The 23,204-nt window shown below is 44.9% G+C and overlaps 1 protein-coding gene across 3 annotated transcripts in view; it reads right to left on the reverse strand.

Moving 5' to 3' along the window:
- CMKLR1 (chemerin chemokine-like receptor 1) overlaps positions 1-23,204 on the reverse strand; it is a 147,628-nt gene that overhangs the window by 52,801 nt on the left and 71,623 nt on the right. Inside the window, exon 1 of one of the 3 annotated variants that reach the window (XM_089677070.1) lies at positions 12,249-12,346. The exons of the other annotated variants lie outside the window; for them this stretch is intronic. The gene's annotated coding sequence lies outside the window, so the exon portion shown is untranslated. Of the gene's footprint in view, positions 1-12,248; positions 12,347-23,204 lie in introns of those variants that run through there. 3 annotated transcript variants of the gene reach the window in all.

Here is a 23,204-nt window from a genome sequence, read left to right on the forward strand (position 1 = left end):
CTGACAGGGTTGCTTACATCGGTCGTTTTATTCATTTTTTTAAAACATTCTGAAAGGGAAAACAAAACTGTTGTTTTAACTATGTATATAGTGTTAGTTGGAGTAAGACTTTAATTTGTTAACCACTTGCCCTCCAGAGGATTTACCCCCCCCCCCTTCCTGATCGGGCCATTTTTTGTTATTTGGTGCTACGCTACTTAATTTTTTAACAGGCACTGCACTATATCAGCTACTAATTGTGCGGTCATGCAATGCTGTACCCATGTGAAATGTATGTTCTTTTTTTACATATAGAGCTTTTTTGGTGGTATTTGATCTCCTCTGAGTTTTTTAATTTTTTGAGCTATAAATAAACAAATTTTGGAAAAAAAATGATATTTTCTCATTTTCTTCATAAAAAATGTCCAATAAACTCAAATGTTGTCATATATTTAGGCCAAAATGTATTTTGCTACATGTCTTCAGTAAAATAATTCCAATAACCATATATTAATTGGTTTGCGTGAATGTTATGGTGTCTACAAACTATGGTATAGATACTGAATTTACACAGCTTTTACTTTCTGATTGACTATCACATTTTTTGAGGTGCTAAAAGGTCAGGGCAGTACAAACACCCCCAAATGACCCCTTTCCAGAGAGTAGATACCCTAAGCTATCTGCTGAAAGGCATGTTGAGTCCATGGAAGATTTATTTTTTCCACAAGTTTTTGAAAAATTACTTTTGTTGTACACAAAGTTGTCACTTAAATGGTATATTGCTCACACAGCCGGCTCACTGCATATGTTTTGGGGGTTTGGGCCACAGCAACTTCTGGATACAAAAGGGCTGTGATGATCTCTTCCTGGAATTTTAGGAAGGATCTACTTCATCCAGTTGCTTCGTAAAGCACAAAAGTGTTATATAGAGCCAATTGAAATAAATAAACTGGCTTTTTGGGAAACTAAGTACAGCTTCATCATCTAGTCATTGAAGTCAACCCCTCCCATGTTAAGGTTATAGTCGTGGACATAGATGAGCTTCTTAACAACACCTGCTGCCGTGGAAATTTGGATGGTCCTATCTGCATGAATAAAAGACAGGACGAAAAACTTCACTGTAAGCAATTCATCATTTTTCAAGCAGGCTTCTTCCCTCTTTCTAAGATGGGTATTTACAAGCCATTTGAGGAGCCCCCGGCGATTAGGTCACACGGTGCCAAATGCTCCAATTTCAAGATTGTACAAATCTATAAATGGTGGCAAGCTTGTAGAAAATTGTACATGTCTAAGTAGTACCCCATATGGAAAAAGGGTAACACCAAGTCCCAAATGGTCTTGCCACTGCTCCCCATGTAGTTTGGGCATCCGGGAGACTCCACGTGACTATCTTTTCCCTATAAATCTGAAACTCATATGTATAGCCTGTTGCCCTCTCACAGGTATTATACATCTTGGTTCCATATTTGGCACGCTTGCTGGGGAGAAATTGTTTGAATGCAAGGCAGCCAGAAAAATTAACGAAGGACTTATCAACGTATGTTTTGCTGAGGAGTATACACATCTGCAAATTGTGGTTAAGGTTATTTACGAGGGGTCGAATTTTGTGGAGCATTTTCAAATTCAGAGTCACCCCAAGGATGACAGAGTGTATTGTCGTTGAAATGCATAAATCACATTATATTCTCATATCTATGCCTGGTAATTGCAGCAGAGAACACAGGCATATGATGAATCGGGTCTGTGGACCAATACAACCGCAATTCATTTTTTTTAGTAATGCCCATGTTGAGGGTTAGGCCCAAAAAAACTTTAAATCTGGAAACAGCAATAGGTTTCCATGCAAATGGTCTGGCAAGGTTTGAATTTGGGTTGGCAATACATTGTTGTACATATAAATTGCTTTGATCCACAATCAATCCATACAGATCTTCCATTAAAAACAGCTCCAAAAAATCAAGGGAAGTAGTTAGATTTGCTGTTTCCACCTGAATTCTGGATTGGGCAGTGAATGGGGGAAGTACAAATGCTGCAGAATTTATGGACTGCTAAACAGGATTTTCAAGCACATCCGGAAGGGCATTATGGGCTCTATGGGCATGTGTTCAAATTCTTGGTGGCTGCGGGACACTACTTGTGCTAGCCACCGCACACGATTGTACTGCACTTTTGGGACTCACCACGTCACCAAATGATACTGCAGTACTAGTATGTAAAAGACCAGGATGTACTAGGCAGCTGGTGCTCACCAGTTCACCAAAAGGTAGAGCGGCACTAGTACTGGCACTCTGCTGCATATGAGAATCATCATGCAATTGTACCGCCTCAGTAACCTGACGTTAGCAGGGACCTCTACTCCACCGTCTGAGCTATCTGTCAGGGTGCTGTCTACAGGTTCGTATTCTGAGCCTGATTCTGTTAGTGAAGCTTACCCTTCACTCTCATCTGACATGCTCAGAATCTTGTAGGCCTCTTCACTAGAGTACCTTTCGTTGGACATTTTTGCCACTACATTTATAGGTACACAGTGAGACTCACGGTAAAAAGAGCATCTGGCAGTCGGGGACTGTTTGAACCTCTGCAAGAAAATGTACCTGCTAGTGCTAGCAGAGATCAGGCCTGATCTGGCTAACCCTGCAGTTTTGTCTGCAATGTATCAAGTGACAGTGAGCTACTGACATTGCACTTGCTGGGGGAGAAGGGGGGGGTTAAGTGTAGGGGCCAAAGGCACGGTACCTCACTTGAATTCACCGAGCTTCTGGGAGTGACCCATTTTTTAACAAATGTTTATAGAAGCAATCTCCATGCCTAGGTGCTTGATCTTCTACACCTGTGGCCATAGAGGTGATTGGAACACTTGAATCCAATGATTTTGAGGGGCGTCCCATTACTTTTGACAATAAAGTGTATATATATATATATATATATATATATTCTCATATGTAAACATATTTACGTTTAGGGAGAAGACATTACACACATCTTTGCATTATATTTAACCCAGTAATTGTGTTACATGTTTGTAAGTTTGTAATGTGCTTTATACAGTATATGTGAAACTTTTTGCTTCTTTCTATTCTATATTTTTAATAAAAATGAATGTATAACCAAACAATAATAGTGTTTAACTGGTTAACTGGTAGTAAAGAGCTAGTAGAGTGTTGGCTCCTTTGATGCAGAGATGGATATGAATATTTCAGTGTTCTTTTTACAGCATTGCTGATCATCTTTACAGCATTGCTGATCATCTTGCACCTCTGACTGTATTTGTGATCTTAGTTGTATACACAGTGATTGAGTGCTGAAGTAAATAAAGTATTCCAATGCTCTCTTACCTTGGGGTCTGAACTGTTATGCTGGTCTCACTGCTATTCTGCCCTTGTTTTTGCTACTTGTGCTGTTATCGAAATCAATCCAGCTCTCCTATAAACCTCACATGAAGCCCGAAGTAATGCAGTCACAAAGACACAGCCTGTTCCTAATTACTCTGTGTTGTCCAATGTTGTAATACAGGATCTTACTACTTTTCCTTCCTTGTGAGGTGTATAATTGCCCATTTATAAGCATAATAAACTTTCAGTTGTGTTTTTTCTGCATCCATATCCCTTTCCTGGCTTGCAAACTGAAGCTAAGTGAAAGAGAAAAGAAAATGCAGTAAATGTCAAACTGACAGATGATCGTATCACCTGTCAGCCAAGGAACTATCATAAATTCTGAAGCTAAAAAAAAGAACTTGCTGCAGTATGGAAGATTGTATTGCATTTGTGCTTGCTGCAGAGGAGCCTAGAGATGGGGTTTAGTACCATACGTCTTTAGTTATTTACTGGCTTATCTTCGCATTGGGAGCTGCAGTTGTTATATTCATCTTACCCAGGCAACTTGTGCTAAAACTGAACTTAAAGTGACACTAAACTCTGGTTTAGAAAAATGCATTCTTAACTCAAAAATGTACCTTCTGTTGTTCTCAGCTGCTTCCAAATCTTCATATTCCTTTTCTTTGTACCTGTGATCTTACTGCCTGTTACAGGGTAGCTACATTCATTTTCCATGGCCCCACTGTATGTAGGAACCTAGCCGTCCTCTCTTGCTCACTCACAAGATGGACTAGGGACTATGGCAGCAATGGGCAAACTACGTATACGGCCCGCGGGACCTTTTAATCCGGCCCGCGGAGCTAGGCTCCCGCTAGGCTCCTCTCACAGTCCGCCCTGAAGACCGGTGTAGCATGAAAATCTGTCTCCTATGAGGATCTGTCCCCCTCGACGTATCTGCGCATGTGCCGGAGATCGCCGATCGGCTGCTAATGCCTGAAACTGGCACATGCGCAGATACGTCGAGGGGGACAGATCCTCATAGGAGACAGATTTTCATGCTACACCGGAACGGCGCGGGAACACGGCGAGAGGAACGCGCGGAGCAAAGGTAAGTGAATTGACACAGGGGGGAATTAATATGGGGGATGAATTACTATAGGGGGGATGAATTACTATATGGGGGATGAATTACTATAGGGGGGATGAATTACTATAGGGGGGATGAATTACTATAGGGGGGATGAATTACTATGGGGGATGAATTGCTATATGGGGGATGAATTACTATGGGGGATGAATTACTATATGGGGGATGAATTACTATATGGGGGATGAATTACTATGGGGGGATGAATTACTATATGGGGGATGAATTACTATGGGGGATGAATTACTATGGGGGATGAATTACTATATGGGGATGAATTACTATGGGGGATGAATTACTATGGGGGATGAATTACTATATGGGGGATGAATTACTATGGGGGATGAATTACTATATGGGGGATGAATTACTATGGAGGCTGAATTACTATATGGGGGATGAATTACTATATGGGGGATGAATTACTATATGGGGTGAATTACTATGGGGTATGAATTACTATATGGGGGATGAATTACTATGGGGGATGAATTACTATATGGGGGATGAATTACTATGCTTACTATGGGGGAATATTACTATACTTACTATGGATGACACATACACATCATTCATCTACTCTTGGTCCGGCCCCCGGGTCCAATATATGAACCCATTGCGACCCTCAAGTCAAAAAGTTTGCCCACCCCTGGACTATGGACTATGGGATTTGCAATGTGCACAGAGCAGTGCACATGGCCGCAACTAATGTGTGTGGCTCGTTCCAAGAAAATGGAAATGAAATGGAAAAGAAGTGGTTCAGGGGCTCATGTATGACTTTACAAGGGGCAAAAAAATGCAGTAAGAAACTTTTGTAAAACATAGATTACAGGGCCATTAAGTACTGATAGTGTATGGATTATGTTTTTAAAACATAAAAGGGAAGTGAAGTTGTCTAAACACTTTTGAGTCTACAGTCTTATAGATGTATATCCACCATTTGAGATCTACGTCAATGCTGCCTCCAGCTGCTGGTCTCAGGAGGTTTGAAGTAAAATTTGCTAATGCTGATGCTGTATTGCTTATTGCAAATTAGAGGAATCTATTGAGCCCTCCCCCCACAATGGTCACTATAACTAGTGTCCCCATTGGAAGATTACTGTTCTGAGGACAACCCAAAAGTTTTGGATTTTCTTTTACGTTCACTTTATCGGTAAACAGGACAAATAGAGAATGTGAATCTCCTAATCAGGGCAAAGGTAGTAATAAAACATATTTGGTGTAATAATCCCTCTCCACTCTATCCAAAACTTAGTTATACTTTAAGAAATGAGTGCTATGGCCTCAAAAACCCTTGTGTATCTATACAATGCAAAGCAATATGCCCTCCCTGCTTACAATTACAGCATCATGTGCAGTATCTTAAATTTTAATAAACATCCAAATCTCTATATATCATAAATAAAGCTTTTATAACAATCATCTTCTTCATTTGCAATTTAGATTGACTGAGTTTTAAAATAAGCTCTGATTTCCTTGTCTAGAATGTCTAGAATGTCCATGACACGGTGTTTTTTTTACAGTTACTTTTTTTTCTAGACAAGAGCTGTCAAGACACATGCTGTTTTCATGGTAGCAGCTGGTGCTAAAAATGTTTTGATTTAATTAATAAGAACTGTTTAAATTGCTTAATTCACCATCATCGTGAAAAAAAAAGCAAAAGAAAAATAATTAGAAAAAGAATAGATGCCTATTTCTTATTTTAAAGTATATACATGATAAGACAATTATTTTAAGAAATGTTATTAGGTATTTTTTTATGAATGACTACTATATTTTTTTTTACCACATTGGGAAAACTGCTGTAATTACAGTGCCTTGAAAATGTATTCATACCCCTCGAAATTTTCCACATTTTGTTATGTTACAACCAAAAACATAAATGTATTCTATTGGGATTTTATATGATAGACCAACACAAAGTGGCACATAATTGTGAAGTGGAAGGAAAATGATAAATGATTTTCAAATTTTTTTCAAATAAATATCTAAAAAGTGTGGCGTGCATTTGTATTCAGCCCCCTTTACTCTGATACCCCTAACTAAAATATAGTGGAACCAAATGCCCTCAGAAGTCACCTAATTAGTAAATAGAGTTCATCTATGTGTAACAGTATAAATACAGCTGTTCTGTGAAGCCCTCAGAGGTTTGTTAGAGAACATTAGTGAATAAACAGCATCATGATGGCCAAGGAACACACCAGACAGGCCAGGGATAAAGTTGTGGATAAGTTTAAAGCAGGGTTAGGTTATAAACAAATAGTCCAAGTTTTGAACATCTCATGGAGAACTGGTCAATCCACCATTGGAAAATGGAAAGATTATAGCACAACTGCAAATCTACCAAGACATGGCCGTCCACCTAAACTGACAGGCAAGGAAAGCCTTAATCAGAGAAACAGCCAAGAGGCTCATGGTAACTCTGGAGGAGTTGCAGAAATCTACAGCTCAGGTGGAAAAATCTGTCCACAGGACAACTACTAGTAGTGCATTCGACAAATCTGGCCTTTATGACAAAGTGGCAAGAAGAAAGTCATTGTTGAAAGAAAGCCATAAAAAGTCCCGTACAGTTTGTGAGAAGCCAGGTGGGGGACACAGCAAGCATGTGGAAGAAGGTGCTCTGGTCAGATGAGACCAAAATTTAAATTTTAGGCCTCAAAGCAAAACGCTATGTGCGGTAGAAAAATAACACTGCACATCACCCTGAAGACACCATCCCCACCGTGAAACATGGTGGTGGCAGCATCATGTTGTGGGGATGTTTTCTTCAGCAGGGACAGGGAAGCTGGCCAGACTAGATGGGAAGATGGATGGAGGCAAAAACAGGGCAATCTCAGAAAAATCTCAGAAAAAAGCCTGCAAAGGACTTGAGACTGGGGCGGAGGGTCACCTTCCAGGAGGACAACAACCCTAAACATACAGCCAGAGACACAATAGAACGGTTTAGATCAAAGCATATTTATGCGTTAGAATGGCCCAGTCAAAATCTAGACCTAAATCCAATTGAGAATCAGTGCCAAGACTTGAAAATTGCTGTTCACAGACATTCTCCATCCAATCTGACAGAGCTTGAGCTATTCTGCAAAGAAGAATGGGCAAAATTGTCCCTCTCTAGGTGTGCAAAGCTGGTAGAGACATCCCCAAAAAGTCTTGCAGCTGTAATTGCAGCGAAAGGTGGTTCTACAAAGTATTGATTCAGGGTGGCTGAAAATAAATGCAGATATTTATTTGTAAATAAAAATGGAAACCATTTATCATTTTCCTTTCACTTCACAATTATGTGCCACTTTGTGTTGGTCTATCACATAAAATTCCAGTAAAATACGTTTATGTTTTTGGTTGTAACATGACAAAATGTGGAAAATTTCAAGGGGTATGAATACTTTACCAAGGTATTGTAATTAAGGCTGAGCTGCTGGGCATCAAAGTGAGGGGCCTAGTGCATAACACCTTTGCATTTTTCTACTATGGAGAGGCATTGCTGCAGTTATGTGCAGGGGTTTTATTGTCTTGCTTTGTCATAAATAATTTATGTACAGGATGATAAGAACATGGGACACCTAATTTTCTCAAAAATAGTTCGGTAGTCCAATCCAATGTTGGTATCTGAATTTCTAACAAGGACCATATCACTGTACAATATGTGACTGCAGAGATAAACAAGCACATATTAGTGATTTATGTTCACTGTCAATAAAGCTATACATAAGTGTTATGGGTGTACTCCAAAGAGTGCCACGTCCCTAAGATGAACAGTCCCCACCTTGAGAGGCTGCAGACTTTATCTACTATTACTGTTATCTTAGGTAGCATGATTGCATAGCTTTGAAGCCTGAGAATATCTATAAACCCATGAATACTTTTTAAGGCACCAACTTTTTACGGTTAATATTTTTTGATTATAGGACTGAAATCCTGGGCCTCAACAGTCCTTGTGGGCTTCTCCCCTTCCTGTTGCCCTCGAGCTTTGGTCATCTGCATGCCTCTTTTTACTTCTTCGTCCAATGATGACATCTACCTTTGTTGTTTTTATACTTTACGGCTTCCTTTTACACAATAGCTGTTATCTTTAGATGTGGAATCCTCAATACCCCTGAAGAAAGAGTTGTGTATCTCTGAAACATGTTGTGTGAATGGAAACATCAAATTTAGCAATCTATTCAGGAATAAGTGACTTTGTATACTCTATGTATGATCTTGTGTAATGTAAGCCGTATATATATATATGGATGGTTTGTATTTTTAATATTTGTATGAATAAAAAGAGTAATGGACATTTTATCATGTTGTGATATGAGTGCCTATAAAGTCCCATGGGGGGTTTAGCAATTTTCTTTGGTCTATAAAGCTATACATGGGTATCTTCCATTATGTACATCTGTGGCTGTTTGCAAGGCTAGTGGGTCCTCTTGATGGCCATTCCTCTACTATTGAAACGTTCCTTCCCTGTGGTCTTAATAGCCCTGAGTAAGAAGCTCTGGTTAAGCTTTGTGTGGGAGCTTACGCAGGGCTAAGGACCTTCCTCCACCTTAAGTGACTGTTTTTGAGCCTGGTAATTGACTGCTTGTATGTTCAGTATCGCATAGTAGAAGGTATATTTATAGGATCATATGCTTCCCTACACCTGAAAGTACCAGATACATCCAAGGGCTTCTTCTGGTGATTGGGTTGGTGAGAAAACATGGGAAAGGTATGTAACTACATTGGAAAAGGTTAGCTATCAGTGAATTTCTGCGTTCAGGTGCATTTTGGATGTATTTTTTATGCACTCTGGTGCGGTTTTCCCCTCTTTTTTTTTCTGCTTCCCAATTAAGGACATTGGGATGACATTGCATTCTGTTGCATCTTTGATGCTTTTTTCCCACATCCCATGTTATACATTTTTGACTGCACTGGAATGCACTGCACTGGTGTGAACTAGGGCCATTGGAATCTATGTTTAACACTGTCCATGTGTTCTTGATGCAGAATAAAAAGGGACTGGACTGCATCTGGTGTGAACCAGCACTCAGTGACAGGCCTGCCATAAGCAACTTTTTTAAATGGGTACTAAATTAGTAAAATAAAAAAGTATGATTAATCTCTATGAAATATATGCCATTAACCTAGAAAAATAAATGTTTACTTTGAAAAGTGTACGCTCACTTTTCAAAGTGAATTTTTGTAAATACAGTATTTATAATAAAAAGCCAATTGTGTGCAAGGGAAATTACAGAAAAGGTAGATTTTTTCTAACACACAAAGTTCAAACTGAACACAACTTTACCAAATTCAGTAACATTAACTTTGATAAAGTGAACATATATTTTACTAGGTAAATAGCAGGGCTTTTTTTCCTCAAAAAATAGGTGCATGAACTCCCCCCTTCTAAGTCATCGCCCCCCTATTCAACTCCCAGTACAGTTCCTTTTAAAGAATACAGAGCCAAATATAATTTGTAGTGCTAAATAATTTGTATCGAATTTGTTAATGATAACAAGAAAAGCACAAAAATAGACCCCCCACAGCCAGCAACAATAGACCCCCCTAGCAACAATAGATTTCTCAAGCAACAAAACCCTCAAAACAAAATACTACCCAGGCAACAATAGACCCCCAGCAACTACAACAGATCAGCCAGCAGCCAGCATCAATAAACTCTTCAGCAGCCAGCAACAATAGACCACTCCTTCAACAGTAAATCCCTTCCAGCAACAATTGACCCCCATTAACAATAGATCCCCACCAGCAACAATAGACCACCACACACAAATAGATCCCCTTCATTGACAATAGATCCCCCAGTAGCCAAAAACAATAGATTCTCGGTGCAGCCCAGCAACCCTTGCCATTGCATATATTCAGTGCTGGAGGTGCCGAAACTGCGTTCCACCACGTTCCTGCTGAAAAAAAGCCCTGGTAAACATTCTCTATTCCAATAGCAAATCAATCCCTATATGTTTCAATAAAGAATACAGCACAGATCAGATAATGGGTCAGGGGATTTGATATGGGGCCCTTGATGAAAACTTTATAGCTCTTAAACAAAGATACCCAACATTTAGGTTTATAACGATAGATGCAATATCAGCAGCCGACGGATCAGCAGTAATCAGCGGCCGATGCAAACAAGTCATTGACAGAATTACAAACCTAGTAGCAAAAATGGATATAATTCAGTCAGTAGAGCAGTTTCTCAAACTTTTTACCTTCGAAGAACCCCTGGCAAAAAGTTTGAGATCTCGGGGAACCCCTGAAATAACATTCAGATTTCCAGGAACATTGGTGTGATCAGCGAGCTGTGATATAACAACAATTATTTTAAGAAATAGCATTTAATAATAGAAAAAAAATATTAAAACTTACCTTTTTTATGTAAAACGTTTGCTTTTTTTTCTGCACAGATGCTCAATTCTGTGTTTAAGTTGAGATAAGCAATGTACAGGGGGCAGTAGGACAGAGCAAAGGAGCAGGACAGAGCACCTTATGGTGCACAATAGGGCATATCATATGGGGGCACAGCAAGGCACATTATGGGGTACAATAGGGCATATCACCTGGGGGGCACAGCAGGGCACATTATGAGGCACACAGCAAAACTTGGGGCACATCATAGGGCACACAGCAGGGCATGGGGCACATCATAGAGCACACAGCAGGGCATAGGGCACATCATAAGGCACACAGCAGAACATGGGTCACATCATGGGGCTCACAGCAGTACATGGGGCATATCATGAGGCTCACAGCAGAACATGGGGCACATCATGGGGCTCACAGCAGATCATGGGGCTCACAGCAGAATATGGGGCACATAGCAGTACATGAGGCACATCATGGGGTACAGAGCAGAACATGGGGCACATCATAGATCACACAGGAGAACATGGGGCACACAGCAGATCATAGGGCACATCAAGGGGCTTGCAGCAGAACATGGGGCACATCATGGGGCACACAGCAGAGCATGGGGCAGATCAAGGGGCTTGCAGCAGAACATGGGGCACACAGCTTAACATGGGTCACACAGCAGGGTACACAGCACACAGAAAGAGTACCCGGCACACAGAAGGGTGCAGGGCACACAGAAGAGTACCGGGCACACAGAAGGGTACAGGGCACACAGAAAGGTACAAGGCACACAGCAGGGTACAGCAGGGCACAAGGTACACAGCAGGGTACAGGGCACACAGCAGGGAACAGGGCACACAGCAGGTACAGGTCACACTGAATGGTACAGGGCACACAGAAGAGTACAAGGCACACAGAAGGGTACAGGGCACACAGAAGAGTACAGGGCACACAGAAGGGTACAGGGCACACAGAAGAGTACAGGGCACACAGAAGGGTGCAGGGCAAACAGAAGAGTACCGGGCACACAGAAGGGTGCAGGGCACACAGAAGAGTACCGGGCACACAGAAGAGTACCGGGCACACAGAAGGGTACAGGTCACACTGAGATCCTTACCGCCGGCCCCTCCTTTCCTCCCATCCACCCCAGGTGATGCAGAACCCCGGTTGAGAAATACTGGAGTAGAGGAACTCACTAAGAGGCATGGATGCATAATCTTACCTGAAGTAATCTAATATGTTGCTGCCTGGAACCATTCTGTTGGTCAGTCACAGATATGAATTCGTACTTAGCTCTTTAAATACCTCATTGACATAAGTAAACTGACCCACTCAAATTTTGAATTCTTTGCTTCAAATTGTTACATGCATATAGTAAAATAAAATCCGATTTTCTACTATATGTCCATCAATGGGTAACATAGCACATTTGCCAACATTTACATCTACTCTGTTATTGTAATTATTGTAATAATTACCTTTATTGTGGAAAACGTCTTTTAATGTCTTGAAAGTCTTCAATGACTATAGCACTGTGTTTCACCAACCCACAATCTGTTCTTGACATCAGCGGTCATGGTATAGTGTAGGGTTTTATTTTTGACACAGCTTTTTCTTCAAAGGAAATTCACAGTATGTAAGTTTCATTTCCCTTTTAATCTAATTGCATCCGTGTTCCAGGACAAAGACAGCCTTTAAAGCAGTATTCTGGTGCCAATGATGTACTATAAACAAACTTTTTTCTTTTCCTCACAACTGTCAGGAAGTAATCTACCTCTGCCAAGTGATCTTTGAAGAGGTAGATTGTCAACAGGGAAGAGAATTCTAGTTGACAGTTATAATTTAGCTGATTGACTAAAGGACTGGAGACTTTTCACCTAGCCTAGTAAACAAAATAAAGCTGATTTTACATTAAAACACATCTAAACTCAAAAGCACAAATTATATATATTGCAGTCTAATAATCTTTGGATGTGGTGGCTGCATTAGTTTTCTTTTTAAAGGCTTTTTTCCTTTATTTTTTTTCACTGGGTGATCCAACCAGTAAGTCTTTTATTTTTCAACTTTTTAAATAGACTAAGCAATCCAGCAAAAGTGACAGTTAGGGAACTGAGACAAACCTATTAACACTGACATGGGTGCTTATCATGCTCAGCTTTTAGTCATTTAGTTAAAACTTTTATCCAAAAAGAAAAAGAAAAACTGTTTTTGCAACTGTTTAAAGTGGAACTAAAGTTTTGCTGTCACAAACAGCAAGCAGGCAGGCATTTTATTGCAGAAGAGACATGCAATATCTCTTCTGCGATAAAATACACCTTCCTGCCTCTCTGCCTTCTCCAGCTATGTAAACTGAGCTGTATTAGCAAAGCTCAGCTCACATTGCCGGCAAGGTGTGCCGGAATAATTGTTTCCTGTGCATGAGCAGGACTGACATCATCCAAGATTCTGGCATTAGTGAGGGATAGGAACCATTGAAAGAAAGGTACGTATAGCTCCCTTAAAGCGGAGTTCTACCCAAAAGGGGAGTTTCCGCTTTAAAGATTGGTGTCCCCCGCTCCCCATTAAGGATTGGCACCTTTGGGGAGCGGGGGGACGGGGACGTGTACCCGAATTTGACAGATACCCGCTCCCACTTCTGCTGTGATCACCTAGGCAATTGGAAACGGAAGTTGTACTCCTACCCTCCATCCCTGAAGTCTTGTTGGACACATCACAGGTCCTAGAAGACAACGGGGCCATTCAGGAAGCGCAGCGCTACTCGCGCATGCACAGTGGGCACCCGGCTGTGAAGCCACCAGCTGTCACAGTTTTTGTAGCTGATGACTTTTATTTTTTTACAGAGTGAGTGGAACTCCGCTTTATGTTCTGCTTAAAGTTCCTGCCACTGTTGCCTCGTGGCCCTTTGAGAGGATTTTTAAGAATGACCGGATACAGAGGTGGGCTTTCCGATCATGTGACAAGTGTGTTTGGCTGTCATAGCGGTCACATTTTCAGAAGCTCCCAGTCCTAAACAATGGACAAGAACTGCCCATGATAGCTTAGTCACTGTGCTATGAGCTTGCTGTAAGTGCACTCCCAACACAAAAACGTTGTTCCCCATGGACGACCTGTGTGCGGAGGTTCAGCATTATACCAAAAATCTTTTACCGTGTTTGTTTATAACAAGGAGATGTAGAACAGCCAACACATTTTGAGGGCATTGACACTCCCCCTTCATTCATGCTTAAGCTATTTGATAAACATACAAAACAAGAATCAGTTTAGGTTGGGTAATGGAAGAATTCTGATTATAGTGCATCGGAATTAGAAGTTAAATATATTTTCTCTGAATGTTTGCATAAGGGAGGCTTTAACAGAATGAAGCCAAACACCCTGAGATTGCTGCTGATGCAGCAATGCATTATTTCCACTTACCACTAATGTAATGGGCATTTGTTCCACTGACCACCAATGTATGGGATTTTCATCCCAATGAACACCAGTGTAACAGGGACTCCTTCCTATTCACCACTAAAGTGACAGGGTATTCTTTCCAAAGACCATCAACATCCCAGGGCACCTCTCACTAATTTTAGTGGGTCTTACTCCCATAGACCAATATAGGAGTGGTCTTCAACAATAGCCCCTATTTTAAGGGGGCACTTCCACTGACTACCAAAATAAAGGGGCACTACAATTTTTTTGTCTTTTATTTCTGCCATTATTATTCAGTTCATGATTATTAAAAATAAGTAAACACCACATTCATTTATTTTGTTTCTAATCATGTCAATGTACTATGAGCCAAAGATATAATTATTTTTAGAATGGGTTCTATGAGATTTGAGCATTATTTTAAGGCGTTCTTAATAGTACAAAGGTTGAGAAAGGCTGCTCTATACAATTTCTACAATGTAATTACAGTAAACACCAACAATTTATATGTCAGCCAGTAACCATGTAATCTTTTTCCTTGGCTCTAGGCAACACAAGGGAGCTCAGGAAGAGTGGTTAAAGCTGAACTCCAGGCAAACAGCTAAATAGGTGTTTTATCTGCCAAAGGATTTCTATTCATGGCCACCTAGTTCTGAGGTTCACACAGCTCTACTACACAATACTGTTTTGCCTTGCATGAGAGGCATGTTTTTTTTTTTTTTGTAGTTCCACTTTTACTTACATATTTTCTCCCTATCCCCTATCCTGTGACTGGGATCTATGTACATTGAAGGGATTTTAACAAACTTTGTTACAGATTCCTACCTTTTGTTATTCTTAAAATATAGCTGTTTGTTTGTCTGTTTCCATGTGCTGATTGAATCTGAATGGGAGTGATTTTATCATTATCAATCAGCAGCTGCGCCTACAGGGCTCTAATGAGGAAAGTGGCAAGGTCTACATCCCTGTAGTGCCAGTTCACATATATACAGTTTTATATGACACGACATGTGAAATAACATTGTTTCCTATGGTGCCTGTTCACATATGTTCAGTGCACTAGCAGTGCGGATTTAGTGCTGATTCAGCGCAGATTAAAAAAAAGGTCCCAATCACAGGCTATTTACTTCCATGGGAGCCATTTCTAAACCGCACATGACATCAGTTGTGAACAGAATAAAATCCTGACCTGAACCTGATCTAAACCTGTCTTCAACCTGATCTAAACCTGACCTGAACCGCTGAACAGCTACTGTACAGTTAGCTGTGAAACCTGAGCTTTAATCCACACTGCACATGTGTGAATCAGCACTTAGACATGATTTCACTTTGGGAGTATCTCATCAAAAATGTAATTTTTGTTGCAGGGGATGCCAAAAATCTGACTATCCTAGTGCAGACTTCTGGTAAAATCAGTAAGCCAATCACACAAGCAGGAAATTATATTTTCTGAGGGCATTCTGTGCATCATCTGTGAACAGAACACCTCCAGGTAGCCATATTGCAGAAAATTACAGAGCTGCAGATTGAAAAGGAAAAGTAATTTTTAATAACATTCAATCACAATATGATTTGAGTCACAATTGAATATGCGATATTATTTGTTTTTCATTTGTTAATTTTTTCCCCCATGAAAGTGGAGTTACCTCTTAAGCTTTAATAAACTCAGGTAAGAAGTACTTTTTGTATTCTAAATACAATGTTGTACAACGTTGGTACTGCTGTAATGTGATTTTAGTGAAAGGCCACATTAACTTTTTTTTGACAATACATTAAAAAGGAAGTATAAGACAGAACTGGAAGGAAGAGAAGTTGCAAAACACGGTATACTTTGACACTAGAGATGAGCGAAGTATTCAAAAATTCGATTCGACTGATTCGGCAAATTCGTGGAAAAATTTTGATTCGAGTCGAATATATTCGCTGTGAATTTAACTTAAAAAAGGGTGTTTCTAGGCTTCAGAGAGACTTAATATTAGTGCTGAACACTGTACCTTTAATTTAAATGCCCTTGGAGTCTGCTGGGGAAGAGAAATAATACTGTCAGTCAGTATGACATGCAGATGAGTGCCGTCGATCTTAGAATCACCGCACACTTCACTCATTTGGGCAGTCACGGGGCCAAAACCAGAGTGTGGAGCCACAGTGTGGCGGTGGAGGCAGCAGCAATGGGAGGCCATACAGCACCCTATGACAAAAATGGAAACCACCAGCAGTGTGAGGAGACCTGAAAGTGGCACATGGCAGAGTGTGGCGATAGAGACAGCAGCAATGGGAGGCCGTACAGGGACCCATGACACACTCTGGACCTGGCAGCAGCATGAGGAGGCGGTACAGGGGCCCATGGCAGATTACGGGCCTGGCAGCAGCATGAGGAGTCGGTACGGGGGCCCATGGCAGATTACGGGCCTGGCAGCAGCAATGGGAGGCCGTACAGGGACCCATGACACACTCTGGACCTGGCAGCAGCATGGGGAGGCGGTACAGGGGCCCATGACAGATTACGGGCCTGGCAGCAGCATGAGGAGTCGGTACGGGGGCCCATGACACACTCTGGACCTGGCAGCAGCATGAGGAGGCGGTACAGGGGCGCATGACAGATTACGAGCCTGGCAGCAGCAACTTGGACAGGAGGACGTTCAGCTTCTGCACCGTCTGGTGCGTGCTCGCAAACTGTTGTCTCTTGGAAACGGATTCCAAGAAAGACTGCTGACGGAATCCGTGAAGAGGAGTAGCAGGAGAAGGAGCATCTGAACGAGCGGAATATGCCAACAAGCGACAACAGGGGCCCATGACAGATTACGGGCCTGGCAGCAGCATGAGGAGTCGGTACGGGGGCCCATGGCAGATTAGGGGCCTGGCAGCAGCTATGGGAGGCCCGTAATCTGCCAGCACCCTATGACAAAAAATGGAACCCACCAGCAGTGTGAGGAGACCTGAAAGTGGCACATGGCAGAGTGTGGCGATGGAGACAGCAGCAATGGGAGGCCGTACAGGGACCCATGAGAGACTCTGGACCTGGCAGCAGCATGAGGAGGCGGTATAGGGGCCCATGGCAGATTAGGGGCCTGGCAGCAGCTATGGGAGGCCCGTAATCTGCCAGCACCCTATGACAAAAAATGGAATACACCAGCAGTGTGAGGAGACCTGAAAGTGGCACATGGCAGAGTGTGGCGATGGAGACAGCAGCAATGGGAGGCCGTACATGGACCCATGAGAGACTCTGGACTTGGCAGCAGCATGAGGAGGCGGTATAGGGGCCCATGGCAGATTAGGGGCCTGGCAGCAGCTATGGGAGGCCCGTAATCTGCCAGCACCCTATGACAAAAAATGTAACACACCAGCAGTGTGAGGAGACCTGAAAGTGGCACATGTTTGGGGCATGATTCATGGCGGATTTAGTCAGTTGTGTCAGGAACTGGTGGTTTGAAATCCAGACTAATCCACGCCTGATTCATTTTCACAAACGTCAGTCTCTCCACACTTTGGGTGGACAGTCGTGTCCTCCGCGGAGTTGCAATACCTCCTGCCGCACTAAACACGCGCTCCGATGCCACGCTACTGGCCGGGCATGACAGCCTTTCAAGGGCAAATTCAGCTAGTTGGGGCCAAAGGTCAAGTTTCGTTGCCCAGTAGTCAAGGGGATTGTCTACCTCGGTTGGCAGGGTGCTGTCCAAGTAGGCCTAAGCCTGTTGTTTGAGGTCCTGCTCCAGGTCCACCTGATGCTGCTGCTGCTGCTGCTGCGGCTGGTTAGTAGTTTCCTCACTGCGCTGGTGAAGAAAGCTACTCATCATCGACTGCAGACTGAGGCAGCCGCTGCTGGTGGAGCTGCCACTGCTCCTACCACCCCACCCCTCCCCTGCTGCCATGGCAGCGGAACGCGAGCGCACAGGGCCCACAGTGTCTGAGGATGGACGTTGGCGCAGACAGGCAGAGACCAGCTGACTACATAGGTGGTTTTTATAATACGTTATTTTGGCCTCCCTCTCAGCAGGTGTGAAAAAGGCCACCATTTTTGAACGGTAGCGAGGGTCCAACAAGGTGGACAGCCAAAAGTCATCCCTCTGTCTGATGGTTATTATTCGGCTGTCGCTACGCAAGCAACCGAGCATGCTATGGGCCATTTGTGCCAAGGAATGCGAGGGACTCCCTGCCTCCATCTCCACAGCATACTGCCACGGTGCGTCTGGGTCCTCTGTCTCCTCCTCCTCCTCCTCTACCAGATGCTCCTGCTCCTCCACTCCTGTCCGCTGAGTGGAAAAACCACCCATTTCACTCAATAATTCCTGAGCACCAATGTCCTCCTCTACCTCCTCCTCTTCTTCCTGTCCTGCCCCCACAGGGGTCATGTGGCGTTGAGATCTGTGCGCCACGTCTACCGCACCCTGACCAGCCATTGTTAACAGCATTTGTTCCAGGACGTGCAACAGAGGAATGACGTCGTTCATCCCATAGTCCTGCCGACTCACGAATAGCGTGGCCTCCTCAAAGGGCCTGAGCAAGCGCAGGTGTCACGCATGAGCTGCCAATGGCTGACATCTAAGTTACACAGGGAGTACCTTTATCCGCTTTTAACATCAGGAAATCTGTGATGGCCTTTCGCTGTTCGTAAAGGCGGTCTAACATATGTAGGGTTGAATTCCACCTTGTTGCAACGTCACAGCATGAGGAGTCGGTACGGGGGCCCATGGCAGATTACGTGCCTGGCAGCAGCAATGGGAGGCCCGTAATCTGCCAGCACCCTATGTCAAAAAATTCAACACACCAGCAGTGTGAGGAGACCTGAAAGTGGCACATGGCAGAGTGTGGCTATGGAGACAGCAGCAATGGGAGGCCGTACAGGGACCCATGACACACTCTGGACTTGGCAGCAGCATGAGGAGGCGGTATAGGGGCCCATGGCAGATTAGGGGCCTGGCAGCAGCTATGGGAGGCCCGTAATCTGCCAGCACCCTATGTCAAAAAATTCAACACACCAGCAGTGTGAGGAGACCTGAAAGTGGCACATGGCATGATAGACTGTGGACCTGGCAGCAGCATGAGGAGGCGGTATAGGGGCCCATGGCAGATTAGGGGCCTGGCAGCAGCTATGGGAGGCCCGTAATCTGCCAGCACCCTATGTCAAAAAATTGAACACACCAGCAGTGTGAGGAGACCTGAAAGTGGCACATGGCAGAGTGTGGCGATGGAGACAGCAGCAATGGGAGGCTGTACAGGGACCCATGAGAGACTCTGGACCTGGCAGCAGCATGAGGAGGCGGTATATAGGGGCCCATGGCAGATTAGGGGCCTGGCAGCAGCTATAGGAGGCCCGTAATCTGCCAGCACCCTATGTCAAAAAATTCTACACACCAGCAGTGTGAGGAGACCTGAAAGTGGCACATGGCAGAGTGTGGCGATGGAGACAGCAGCAATGGGAGGCCGTACAGGGACCCATGAGAGACTCTGGACTTGGCAGCAGCATGAGGAGGCGGTATATAGGGGCCCATGGCAGATTAAGGGCCTGGCAGCAGCTATGGGAGGCCCGTAATCTGCCAGCACCCTATGTCAAAAAATTGAACACACCAGCAGTGTGTGAGGAGACCTGAAAGTGGCACATGGCAGAGTGTGGCGATGGAGACAGCAGCAATGGGAGGCCGTACAGGGACCCATGAGAGACTCTGGACCTGGCAGCAGCATGAGGAGGCAGTATATAGGGGCCTATGGCAGATTAGGGGCCTGGCAGCAGCTATAGGAGGCCCGTAATCTGCCAGCACCCTATGTCAAAAAATTCTACACACCAGCAGTGTGAGGAGACCTGAAAGTGGCACATGGCAGAGTGTGGCAATGGAGACAGCAGCAATGGGAGGCCGTACAGGGACCCATGACACACTCTGGACTTGGCAGCAGCATGAGGAGGCGGTATAGGGGCCCATGGCAGATTAGGGGCCTGGCAGCAGCTATGTGAGGCCCGTAATCTGCCAGCATCCTATGACAAAAAATGTAACACACCAGCAGTGTGAGGAGACCTGAAAGTGGCACATGGCAGAGTGTGGCGATGGAGACAGCAGCAATGGGAGGCCGTACAGGGACCCATGACAGACTCTGTACCTGGCAGCAGCATGAGGAGGCGGTATATAGGGGCCCATGGCAGATTAGGGGCCTGGCAGCAGCTATGGGAGGCCCGTAATCTGCCAGCACCCTATGTCAAAAAATTGAACACACCAGCAGTGTGTGAGGAGACCTGAAAGTGGCACATGGCAGAGTGTGGCGATGGAGACAGCAGCAATGGGAGGCCGTACAGGGACCCATGACAGACTCTGGACCTGGCAGCAGCATGAGGAGGCGGTATATAGGGGCCCATGGCAGATTAGGGGCCTGGCAGCATCTATGGGAGGCCCGTAATCTGCCAGCACCCTATGTCAAAAAATTCAACACACCAGCAGTGTGTGAGGAGACCTGAAAGTGGCACATGGCAGAGTGTGGCGATGGAGACAGCAGCAATGGGAGGCCGTACAGGGACCCATGACAGACTCTGGACCTGGCAGCAGCATGAGGAGGCGGTATATAGGGGCCCATGGCAGATTAGGGGCCTGGCAGCATCTATTGGAGGCCCGTAATCTGCCAGCACCCTATGTCAAAAAATTGAACACACCAGCAGTGTGTGAGGAGACCTGAAAGTGGCACATGGCAGAGTGTGGCGATGGAGACAGCAGCAATGGGAGGCCGTACAGGGACCCATGAGAGACTCTGGACCTGGCAGCAGCATGAGGAGGCGGTATATAGGGGCCTATGGCAGATTAGGGGCCTGGCAGCAGCTATAGGAGGCCCGTAATCTGCCAGCACCCTATGTCAAAAAATTCTACACACCAGCAGTGTGAGGAGACCTGAAAGTGGCACATGGCAGAGTGTGGCGATGGAGACAGCAGCAATGGGAGGCCGTACAGGGACCCATGACACACTCTGGACTTGGCAGCAGCATGAGGAGGCGGTATAGGGGCCCATGGCAGATTAGGGGCCTGGCAGCAGCTATGTGATACCCGTAATCTGCCAGCACCCTATGACAAAAAATGTAACACACCAGCAGTGTGAGGAGACCTGAAAGTGGCACATGGCAGAGTGTGGCGATGGAGACAGCAGCAATGGGAGGCCGTACAGGGACCCATGAGAGACTCTGGACCTGGCAGCAGCATGAGGAGGCGGTATAGGGGCCCATGGCAGATTAGGGGCCTGGCAGCAGCTATTGGAGGCCCGTAATCTGCCAGCACCCTATGTCAAAAAATTGAACACACCAGCAGTGTGAGGAGACCTGAAAGTGGCACATGGCATGAGAGACTGTGGACCTGGCAGCAGCATGAAGAGGCAGTATAGGGGCCCATGGCAGATTAGGGGCCTGGCAGCAGCTATGGGAGGCCCGTAATCTGCCAGCACCCTATGTCAAAAAATTGAACACACCAGCAGTGTGTGAGGAGACCTGAAAGTGGCACATGGCAGAGTGTGGCGATGGAGACAGCAGCAATGGGAGGCCGTACAGGGACCCATGAGAGACTCTGGACCTGGCAGCAACATGAGGAGGCGGTATAGAGGCCCATGGCAGATTAGGGGCCTGGCAGCAGCTATAGGAGGCCCGTAATCTGCCAGCACCCTATGTCAAAAAATTGAACACACCAGCAGTGTGAGGAGACCTGAAAGTGGCACATGGCAGAGTGTGGCGATGGAGACAGCAGCAATGGGAGGCCGTACAGGGACCCATGAGAGACTCTGGGCCTGGCAGCAGCATGAGGAGGCGGTATATAGGGGCCTATGGCAGATTAGGGGCCTGGCAGCAGCTATAGGAGGCCCGTAATCTGCCAGCACCCTATGTCAAAAAATTGAACACACCAGCAGTGTGAGGAGACCTGAAAGTGGCACATGGCAGAGTGTGGCGATGGAGACAGCAGCAATGGGAGGCCGTACAGGGACCCATGACAGACTCTGGACCTGGCAGCAGCATGAGGAGGCGGTATATAGGGGCCCATGGCAGATTAGGGGCCTGGCAGCAGCTATGGGAGGCCCGTAATCTGCCAGCACCCTATGTCAAAAAATTCAACACACCAGCAGTGTGTGAGGAGACCTGAAAGTGGCACATGGCAGAGTGTGGCGATGGAGACAACCCACCGACTGTTTTGCTCGCTGCCAAGCTGCCACCCTCTTCTCCTGATGATGCGGAAGCAATAGCCTGATGACGATGAGGCTGCCAAGTGCGATCAGCCTCATCATCATCAATTAGGGTCTCCGCCTCACTACTAGCCCCCTCGGCTGCGTGTGGGTCAGGAGACAGACCTGTCTCTAGACCGGCTACCGAGCCACTCTCCTCGCCACTACTTCTTCGCCTGGCTGCTGAAGAGGCGGATGTCTCCCCCCGTTCCTGACCGCCCTCTGTTAGCTCTTCCTCACTGTACTGGATGACACCGGGAGCACTAGCCTCTGGCTGCGAATAGTGCTGCCTCGACCCCTTCCTCTGCTGCCACGTCTGCTCGCTCCTAAAACATTGCCTCCTCTGCCACTCCTCTGCATGTTGTCTGACATACTCTTTAATTAAACGATTCTGTGTCCCTGAGTAACAATTCTGTGTCCCTGAGTAACGTTTCTGTGGCCCTAAGTAACATTTCTGTGGCCCTCAGTAACAATTCTGTCTGTCCCTGAGTAACAATTCTGTGTCTGTCCCTGAGTAACAATTCTGTGTCCCTCAGTAACAATTCTGTGTCCCTCAGTAAAAATTCTGTGTCCCTCAGTAACAATTCTGTGTCTGTGCGAGTAACAATTCTGTGGCCCTAAGTAATAGTTCTGTGGCCCTCAGTAACAATTCTGTGTCTGTGCGAGTAACAATTCTGTGTCTGTGCGAGTAACAATTCTGTGGCCCTAAGTAACAGTTCTGTGGCCCTCAGTAACAATTCTGTGTCTGTGCGAGTAACAATTCTGTGTCTGTGCGAGTAAGAATTCTGTGGCCCTAAGTAACAGTTCTGTGGCCCTCAGTAACAATTCTGTGTCTGTGCGAGTAA

The sequence above is a fragment of the Staurois parvus genome, unplaced genomic scaffold (genome assembly GCF_062004578.1).
Source record: "Staurois parvus isolate SC_StPar_1 unplaced genomic scaffold, SC_StPar_1.0 ptg000014l, whole genome shotgun sequence".
Classification (NCBI taxonomy): domain Eukaryota; kingdom Metazoa; phylum Chordata; class Amphibia; order Anura; family Ranidae; genus Staurois; species Staurois parvus.